Source organism: Mauremys mutica, chromosome 12, assembly GCF_020497125.1.
Source record: "Mauremys mutica isolate MM-2020 ecotype Southern chromosome 12, ASM2049712v1, whole genome shotgun sequence".
NCBI classification, from domain to species: Eukaryota; Metazoa; Chordata; order Testudines; family Geoemydidae; genus Mauremys; species Mauremys mutica.
In genome coordinates this window covers 15,066,426-15,076,000 of record NC_059083.1, presented here as the reverse complement: position 1 = coordinate 15,076,000, position 9,575 = coordinate 15,066,426, and positions in this window count along the sequence as shown.

The following is a 9,575-nucleotide window of genomic DNA, read 5'->3' as shown; positions in this document are numbered from 1 at the left end:
TCCTGCCCGAGGACCTGAGCCCCTGAACTATTGTTGTTTGCTCAGCTCCTGCCCGAGGTCCTGAGCCCCTGAACTATTGTTGTTTGCTCAGCCCCTGCCTGAGGGTCTGAGCCCTTAGACTATTGTTTGTTGCCTGCCCTGACCTAGGGCTTGGACCTTTGGAGACTGAACTGCTGATTTAGGCCGCGTAGTGAGGCGGCCTGGCTCCCGGCCGCACCTGAGAGGGCCGAGCCCCCACACCGGACCGTCTACATTGCCATAGACGTGAGTTGTAAGATTCTTGCTTTTTTACTCTTATTACTGTTTTTCAGAGCCTCAGTTTCAACCATTGCTCTGCAGATGCCAGTCCATGTTTCCCCACTCTCTTTTTTTAAATTCATATGGACCCCTCTTACTGGCAATCCAGCCGGTCCAGGAGTTATCAAACTCCGTGGGGATCAAAAGGGAGGGGATCAGGGGGTTCCCTAGCTCGAGGTTTTCTGCCATGTTAGATCGCGATTCCTACAGCGGGCAGCTCGCTTACTCACCAGATCAGAGGTTGGGGTCACCAGTGTTGTCAGAAGTGTTGTCAGATGCTACCGGTGTGGTGCTCTGCTTTCTCCAATGTTAATATCACTCGGCTGCGTGTGTGTGTTCCCTCTGTGTGCTGCCCCAGCTCTGCAGATAGCTGACACAGCAGACCCGACGAGAACCCCCAATGACCGCAGAGTCTAGTAAGGTACGAAGGCACGTCGGCCAGGTTTATTGCCGTATTGGACACAAAGATAGTTCCCCGTAGATTACTTAGTCTACCGGGCTTACTACTAATACGTGCCCACGGTCAATGGACTCGGCTCAGTCAGTGGCGGGACTTTCCACTGCCCCCTCGGCTGGACCCAGACACCGCCCCAGGGATGCATTTTTATACACAGGTACAAACAAGTTACACATCACTCCTGACGTATTGAGGTGCGACCTCTCTACATAGTGAGGTACAACCCCTCTAGGTAGCAAGGTGCCACCCCTCACCTTGTACATGTTGGTTCGAACAAAACAACTCTATCCATCATATTACCCTTTTGCCCCTGTCATTGGGATGGGTCAGACTGTCCCTTGTTATCTATGAAATGTTCCAGTATAGTGTGTTCTGATGCTGTGTTTTATACTTCGGTGTGCTAGATGAATATATGTTTATGCAACATCAGCCCTTTTCTCGCCAGCTTCTGTGAACCGAGCCGGCCTTCAGCTCACAGCCTGACTTTGCTTTTTAGCTAAGTCTTGACCATTACTTTAGTTCAGGCCTCATACTGGGCCTTTATTAGGGCCTTCACTTACTACACCTCTGTTTAACTCAGGAACGTTTAGTGCTAGGGGCAGAATTGGTGGACAAAGTTGTAGGGATATTAAAGAAGGTTTACATTAAACATGGTTTATATGAGAAATGATTTATTGTTAATACTTTATAACTTAAGGTTTGTATTAGAAGTAAACTTGTGAAGATTTATTGTCAGAAATAGCTGTGTCTGTGTGAAGCCTGCTCAAGGAGATACTTTGTACAAAAACTTGTTAGACGTCAATTAACTAAGTGCCTGTTTTCTAAGTGAAACTTTGTAACCGCTACTTTATTTTGTCATGGCCGCTGTAAGCTGCTGATTGGTTAATTGACTCAGCACCTTGTTACCTCAGCACGCAAGCCGTCAATTAACCCTATGCCTCAGTTACATAGTTTTGCCTACCTTGTAACCACCGCGGTAAGCCAAAACAGTGGCTATTATAGTATACAAATAGAGACCCCTACCTCTGTTAATTCATTTTTATCTCATTTTATGTTTCTTGATTGTTAAAAGACAAGAAGTCTCACACCCCAAAAAGATAGAGACAGTAAAATAAATGTAGTTAAGATAAAAAGTATATGTGAATGAGTGTCTAGTTTAAATGCTGAATGAATGGTTAGGGAGTTACCAGCCTGAAAAATTCAGTGTCTGCCGAAGAAGGTGTCAAGTGGAATCAAGCAGATGACCCCCCGAAGGGCAAACTGGAATCCACCCCACCACACCTCAAAGGAAACATCTGACAGAATGAAGCCAGCCACCTGCTGATTGATTTAACAACAACAGAATGAAGAACTAATATATATAATAGGAATAAGTAGCCAAACAACGTTGTTTGCTGTTATCTTCTATTTTATTATGATATTTACAATAAATGTGACAAATGTCTTTTCCCCTTTAATAAGATCCTGCTAGTTTTTATTGGTATAACAAAGTGACAGAGGCCGAGAACCCAAATAGCGTTTTAGATGAAATCATCAAACCAACAGATAAATGTTTAATGCAAAATGTTGAACATCCTTGTTCAGCGAATTACAAAATCTTGTTAAGAAAAAACACTAACTGTAGAACGTGTTTTGGGAACAAAATAGGCTGTGTTGTAAAATAAAATGTCAGTTGAAAATAAGTGTGTAAAGCATGTTTTTATGGAGTTCCAGGGATGTGAGGTTTGTCAAAAGGGCAGTAAGTTGCCCCCATAGTATACGCGCAGTTAGGTTACAGTTTGTCAACAACAACAAAAGGTATATGAACGGCCTGTTCCTCTAACAAAGGCCCAACCACCTCACCCAGCCCTGGTGTTTGTCCATAAGGGTTATATGCTCCCTATGGACCATTGCAAAGCAGCCCCAGCACCCCTCTTAAATCATACCATCTTCTGCTTCGGCTGTACCTTTTCATTTTCCACCTCAAGGCCCTCTGCATTAGGACTTAATCAGAGCCCCTCTGATTTCAACAATGTCTCAGGTTTCTCGTCTACTGTTTCATATTATTTAATACTGTACATCACCTAGGTTTGCATAAAAGTGTTCTATAAAAACAAAATATATTCTCTAGCAGCTTAGACAAGGTAATAATCTACAATATTGTAACTATTGCTTTGCAGTCCTTGCTACAATGTATCTTTTAGCTTGTTTTTGTTAATGTTTCTGATGGGCTGTAAGATGGGGGGAGATAAAGGTAATAATTGGAGATATACCAATCTCCTAGAACTGGAAGGGACCTTGAAAGGTTATTGAGTCCAGCCCCCTGCCTTCACTAGCAGGGCCAATTTTTGCCCCAGATCCCTAAGTGGCCTCCTCAAGGATTGAACTCACAACCCTGGGCCTAACAGGCCAATGCTCAAACCACTGAGCTATCCCTCCCCCTTATAAAAATACCTCATAAAATGGAAAACTGTTTTCAAACTTTAAACACTTGCCCATGTTAAAGCATAACAACTTAAGCTGCCTACAAAACTGTTTCACTAAAAGAGTTATCAACATGCCACCTAAAACTCAGGACAGTTTTCTTACCCCCATGGCCTGATCTCTGTTGCACTGGCTTTTTTTTTTTAAAAAAGTTTGTCCTTGGTTTAGATTTTAAAAGACATTTAAAAAAGAGAGGAGGTAAAAAAAAAAGGGGAAGGATGGGGGGAGAAAAGTGTTTGTGGGGAATGGGGGTGAGGAAGGCTCCATATCTCTGGTTTAAAAAACAAACAAACAGCTAACTTTTTTTACATACGTTATTTTTTCTTGTGTTTTTTGTATAAATCCAAACTTTAAAAAGCAATCTTCGGTTTTTTATTAAAACACATATGTAAATGCCCCTCAATTGCCAGTTTTCATATTCTTACCCAGTTGTTGTTTTAGTACTATAAAAACACTATTTTTAAAAGAACAGGCTAGTATCTTAAGCCTTTTTAGTTCACTAAACTTCTACAAAACTATCCCTAAGAGGGGCCTTGTTCTGTTACAGCTCAGGCAATACTGGTTTTTCATAATGAACTTTACAAAAACATAATGCTTCAAATATATGGTGTCATAGGTCTCACCCCCACTTGGAGCTGTTGGGTTCTAAGATGGGGACTTGCACTGGTTTCCCTCTAAACTAAAATCCTAGTTTAGATTTGGTAAAGCTGCCACCACCCAATCAGATGCGTGGATTGGGATACGATCCTTCCCCAAAATCCTAGGGGATCCCAAGAGCCCCAAATCCATGGAGTTCTTTACACCCAGGAGAAATAAACCATTCCCCCCTGCTTCCTCCCCCCTCCCTTCCTAGGAGAGACACCGGGATTTAACTACAGAGGGATACCTCCCCCCTCCTCTTTCCCTGAGAATCCACCCAAGGAAAGACCAACCAAGTCCTTAATAGAAAAGAATTTATTAAAGAATAAAAGAAAGTCACTGTCTCTGTAATCAAGATGAAACAATACAGGGTCTAAACTTATCAATCTCTGGAGAGAATCCCCCCTCATTTCTTTCTCAGTAAAAGCAATGTAACAGCAAACAGGAATAAAGAATTTCCTTCAGCAAAACACACAATTGCAAATGTAGAAATCAAATTATAAGACTAACCTGCCTTTCTAATTAATACTCACTATTAAATAGTAGAAACTACTCCAGCAGAACTTGGAGACATGACTGTCCTCTCTTAGATCCAAAGAGAGCTCTCTAACAAAGAACACAGACAAAGGCTTCCCTCCACAGAGATTTGAAAAAAATCTTGTCTCTGATTGGTCCTCTGGTCAGGTGGTCATCAGGTACTGCATGTTAACCCTTAACTATCTGTTTATGACATATGGGGAGGAAAATAAACTTCTCTCTCATCTACTGGATTACAAACTAAGGCCATGGCTACACTTGCAGATTTGCAGCGCTGCAGCAGGGTGTGAAAACACACCCTCTCCAGCGCTGCAAATTGCGGTGCTGCAAAGCGCCAGTGTGGTCAAAGCCCCAGTGCTGGGAGCACGGCTCCCAGCGCTGTCCGTTATTCCCCACAGGGAGGTGGAGTACGGACAGTGCTGGGAGAGCTCTCTCCCAGCGCTGGCGCTTTGACTACACTTAGCGCTACACCGCGGTAGCGCTTTGAAGTGCAAGTATAGCCGTAGCCTTAGGGGGATATAAACTAGCTGTTACTAAGGTTCTGTGGCTTTCACTCTGGCGTGTTTTCTGCATGCTCTCTTTTTTTTAAATTAAAACACATGTACAAATGTTAGGGCTCTGTCTTCATATAGGCTTGTCTTTTAAAGTGCCTATTCCTCTACAAAACTTAATATAACTTTCACTTGTATGTGCTAAAAAGCAGGAAAAGAAGCAGCCTTCTTTGATCCACTGGCTTACAGAGGCTGTTTTTGCTCACAGCTGCTTTGCTGCAAAAGCCTGCTGTCCTTACTAAAAAAAATGACCAGTGCGAGCCTAAACCTAGGGAAAAACTTTTATTAACAGGCTTTCTGTGTTTTTAAGCCTGAGCTGTTTCTGCGGACTTGCATGTTATTGAAACACCTATGCCTAAGGGGCTAAATGAAGGTTATGGGTCTTCAGGTAGGCTTGTCTTTTCAACTGTTTATTCCTTTCCAAGCCTTTCACCTCTCTTTGTTAAAAGGTGGGGAAAGAAACAAACTACTTCTCTCTAATCCAATGGTTAACAAAATAAAGGGTAGATAAACTGTCTGTTACTAAAAACCTGGGGTGCTTCTGCCTGCTCTTTTACATTTTAATGAAACACCTATGCCAAGGGGGCTAAATTAAAAAAAAATGTCTTCAGGTAGCCTGTTTTTCAGAGGGGTCGTCTTCTTTTCTAATCCACTACCTTCAAAAGGCTGTTTCAAGTGGTTCTCACTAAAAATCTTGAGGGGAAACTTTTTCTTAGTGAGAGTTTTGTGTGTTTAGGTCTGGGGTGCTTCTGCATGCTCTTTTTATTGAAACACCCCTACAAATAAAGGAATGTGTCTTCAGGTAGGTTTGTTATTTCATGTGTTTATTCATCTTAAAAAGAGGGGGGTTTAGACATTACTTCAAAAAACACATTTTAAAATGGTTTATAGTATGTGGTGTTCAGCTTTCTTACAGGGTCCTGGTTGTTTAGATAAGAGCAGAGCAGGGTTTTGCTGCAGCTTCACAGTTTTTACTAAAAAATAACCAGTGCTAGTCTAAAACCTAGGGGGAAAAACCTTTTCTTGACACTATACATTACTTGTATAACCCTAGACTGTTTCTGCCTGCTTTTTTTTTTATTAAAACACCTGTACCAAAGGACTATGTCTTCATTTAGGCATGTCTTTTCAAGTGTTTATTTCTTTCCAAGACTTTTACCTCTCTTTGTTAAAAAGTGGGGGAAGAAGCAATCTTCTTCTCTCTAATACAGTGGTTTACAAAATAAGGGGAATATAAACTCTCTGTTACTAAAAACCTGGGGATTTAAGCCTAGGGTGCTTCTGCCTGCTCTTTTTTTATTACAACACATACAAAAGGGGTGTGTATTAGATTTCTTTTTAAGTCATTATCCCTTTGCAAAACTTAATGTAACTTTAACAAGTGTTTGTTAAAAAGCAGGTAAAGAAGCAAACTCCTTCTCTGTGATCCACTGATTCACAGTTGCTGTTTTTGCTGACAGCTGCTTTGCTGCAAAAGCCTGCTGTCCTTACTAAAAAAAATGACCAGTGCTAGGCTAAAACCTAGGAGAAAACGTTTATAAACCGGCGTTCTGTGTTTTTAAGCCTCGGTTGTTTCTGTGGACTTACATGTTATTGAAACAGCTATGCCTAAGGGACTAAATGAAGGTTTCGGTCTTCAGGTAGGCTCGTCTTTTCAACTGTTTATTCCTTTCCAAGCCTTTCACCTCTCTTTGTTAAAAGGTGGGGAAAGAAACAAACTACTCTCTGATCCACTGGTTTACAAAATAAGGGGAATATAAACCGTCTGTTACTAAAAACCTGGGGTTTTAAGCCTAGGGTGCTTCTGTCTGCTTTTTTTTTTTTCTTTATTACAACACATACAAAAGGGGTGTGTCTTAGGTTTGTCTTTTCAATGTAACTTTAACTTGTTTGTTAAAAAGTTTGGGAAAGAAGCAGCCTTCTTATCTCTGATCCACTGACTCACAGAGGCTGCTTTGCTAACAGGCGCTTTGCTTCTTTGTCTTTCTAATCCACTGGTTTACAAAATAAGGGGTATGTAACCTGTCTTTTACTAAAAACCTGCGGTTTTAAACCTAAGATGTTTCTGCCTGTTCTTTTTCATTGAAACACTTATGCCAAGGGGGTTAAATAAAGAAATGTGTCTTCATTTAGGCATGTCTTTTCAAGTGTTTATACCTTTTCAAGTCTTTCACCTTTCCTTGCTTCTTCCCCCACTTATTAACAAAGAAAGGTGAAAGTCTGTTCTTTTTAACCTCTCTTTTTTTCTTAACCTACCCTGATACTGAATGCTTTTCTAATCACTTTTTTACCATGTGCTTACTAAACAGGGTTTGCCTTCGTCATTCCCTTTTTAAACCTAGTTTTTAATGTTTTTAAATGCTTTTTTATTCACTTTTTTTACCATGTGTTTACCAATCAGGTTTTGCCTTTCCCTTTTTAAACCTAGTTTTCAATATTATTTAACTCTTTTTTTCTTATACTAACCCTTTAAAAACAAATATTTCCTTTTTTCTTTAAGTTCTTTCTATTCTTGAATAACCTGCCTTCACCAGCCTCTCTCCTTATTCAATCACATCCAATAACATTTCTTTCCTTTTTTCTCTAAATCTCACTCAAAATTTCTTTTTCGTCTTTAAACTCTCTCACTCTCTTCTTTCAACCTTTTTCTCTCCATGTACCCAAGCACAAATATACACTTGCACAAACACTTCTGCTAGTCAAACACATACACACACACATTTTTTCAAAATGGCTGATGGCGCCACAATTTGGTGCCAAGTGAAACGAGGTGGGACATAAGCCCTAAAAGGGGCATGGAAATTGCATGGTCAAAATTGCATGGTGATTAATACTATCGAGTTTATTACTACTTAGGATGAAATTTAATAGTGAAAAGTGCAAGGTCATGCATTTAGGGATTAATAACAAGAATTTTAGTTATAAATTGGGGACGCATCAGTTGGAAGTAACAGAGGAGGAGAAGGACCTTGGAGTTCTGGTTGATCACAGGATGACTGTGAGCTGCCAATGTGATATGGCCATGAAAAAAGCTAATGCGGTTTTAAGATGCATCAGGTGAGGTATTTCCAGCAAAGATAAGGAGGTGTTAGTACCGTTATACAAAGCACTGGTGAGACCTCATCTGGAATACTGTGTGCAGTTCTGGTCTCCCATGTTTAAGAAGGATGAATTCAAACTGGAACAGGTACAGAGACAGGCTACTAGGATGATCCGAGGAATGGAAAACCTGTCTTATGACAGGAGTCTCAAAGAGCTTGGCTTGTTTAGCCTAACCAAAAGAAGGCTGAGGGGGGATATGATTGCTCTTTATAAATATATCAGAGGGATAAATATTAGGGAGGGAGAGGAATTATTTAAGCTCAGTACCAATGTGGACACAAGAATAAATGGATATAAACTGGACACTAGGAAGTTTAGACTTAAAATTAGACGAAGGTTTCTAACCATCAGAGGGGTGAAGTTCTGGAACAGCCTTCCAAGGGGAGAAGTGGGGGCAAAAGACATATCTGGCTTGAAGACTAAGCTTGATAAGTTTATGGAGGGGATGGTATGATGGGATAGCCTAATTCTGGCAATTAATTTGGCTATTGATCTTTGATTATCAGCAGGTAAGTATGCCCAGTGGTCTGTGATGGGATGTTAGATGGGTTGGGATCTGAGTTACTACAGAGAATTCTTTCCTGGGTGCTGGCTGGTGAGTCTTGCCCACATGCTCAGGGTTTAACTGATCACCATATTTGGGGTCAGGAAGGAATTTTCCTCCAGGGCAGATTGGCAGAGGCCCTGGAGGTTTTTCGCCTTCCACTGCAGCACGGGGCACGGGTCACTTGCTGGAGGATTCTGTGCACCTTGAGGTCTTTAAACTACGATTTGAGGACTTCAATAACTCAGACATAGGTTAGGGGTTTGTTATAGAAATGGGTGGATGAGATTCTGTGGCCTGCGTTGTGCAGGAGATCAGATTAGATGATCATAATGGTCCCGTCTGACCTTAAAGTCTATGAGTGAACCTAACAGGTAATGATCAAGTGATCATTTCTCCTGCCCTCCATCACCAGCCTCTGACAAACAGAGGCTAGGGACAATGATAATACTAAATTGCTCAAGATATCTTGAGGCTATATAGGGCTAATCTATTAGCAGTGTTCCAGAGAAGGGATTCAAATCTGGTGCACTAAACCCTTGGCTATTGTATGGGGTTAGCTGCTGTCTCCTCCTCCAGTCCTCTTGTGACCCTAGCCTGGATTTTTTAAATTATTTTATTGTGCCTGAATCTATTGAGTGAATTCAACACCAGTTTGTGAATAGTCTTGTTTGACCCAAAACTGCATTTTTTGACAAATAAACTATTCAGTGGAAAATTTCCCCCAGCTCTACTTGTGATGTCACTTCACTAGTTCTCCCTTCACCATAATCTTCCAGCCCAGACAGAGCCTGAATTTCAAATGCAAGAAAAGCCTTTCGTGCCGTCTTTATCCGCGTTATAAAAGCAGGGGGGAGGGGCAAGGGCACAAGCCCACTGTTTCCCTTTGAAGCTCCCCTTCAATATTCATCATTCATGGGACAGATTGAAACTAAAGACGATGTCTCGTTCACACAGAGAAAATACAGATAATTAACGTCATTGT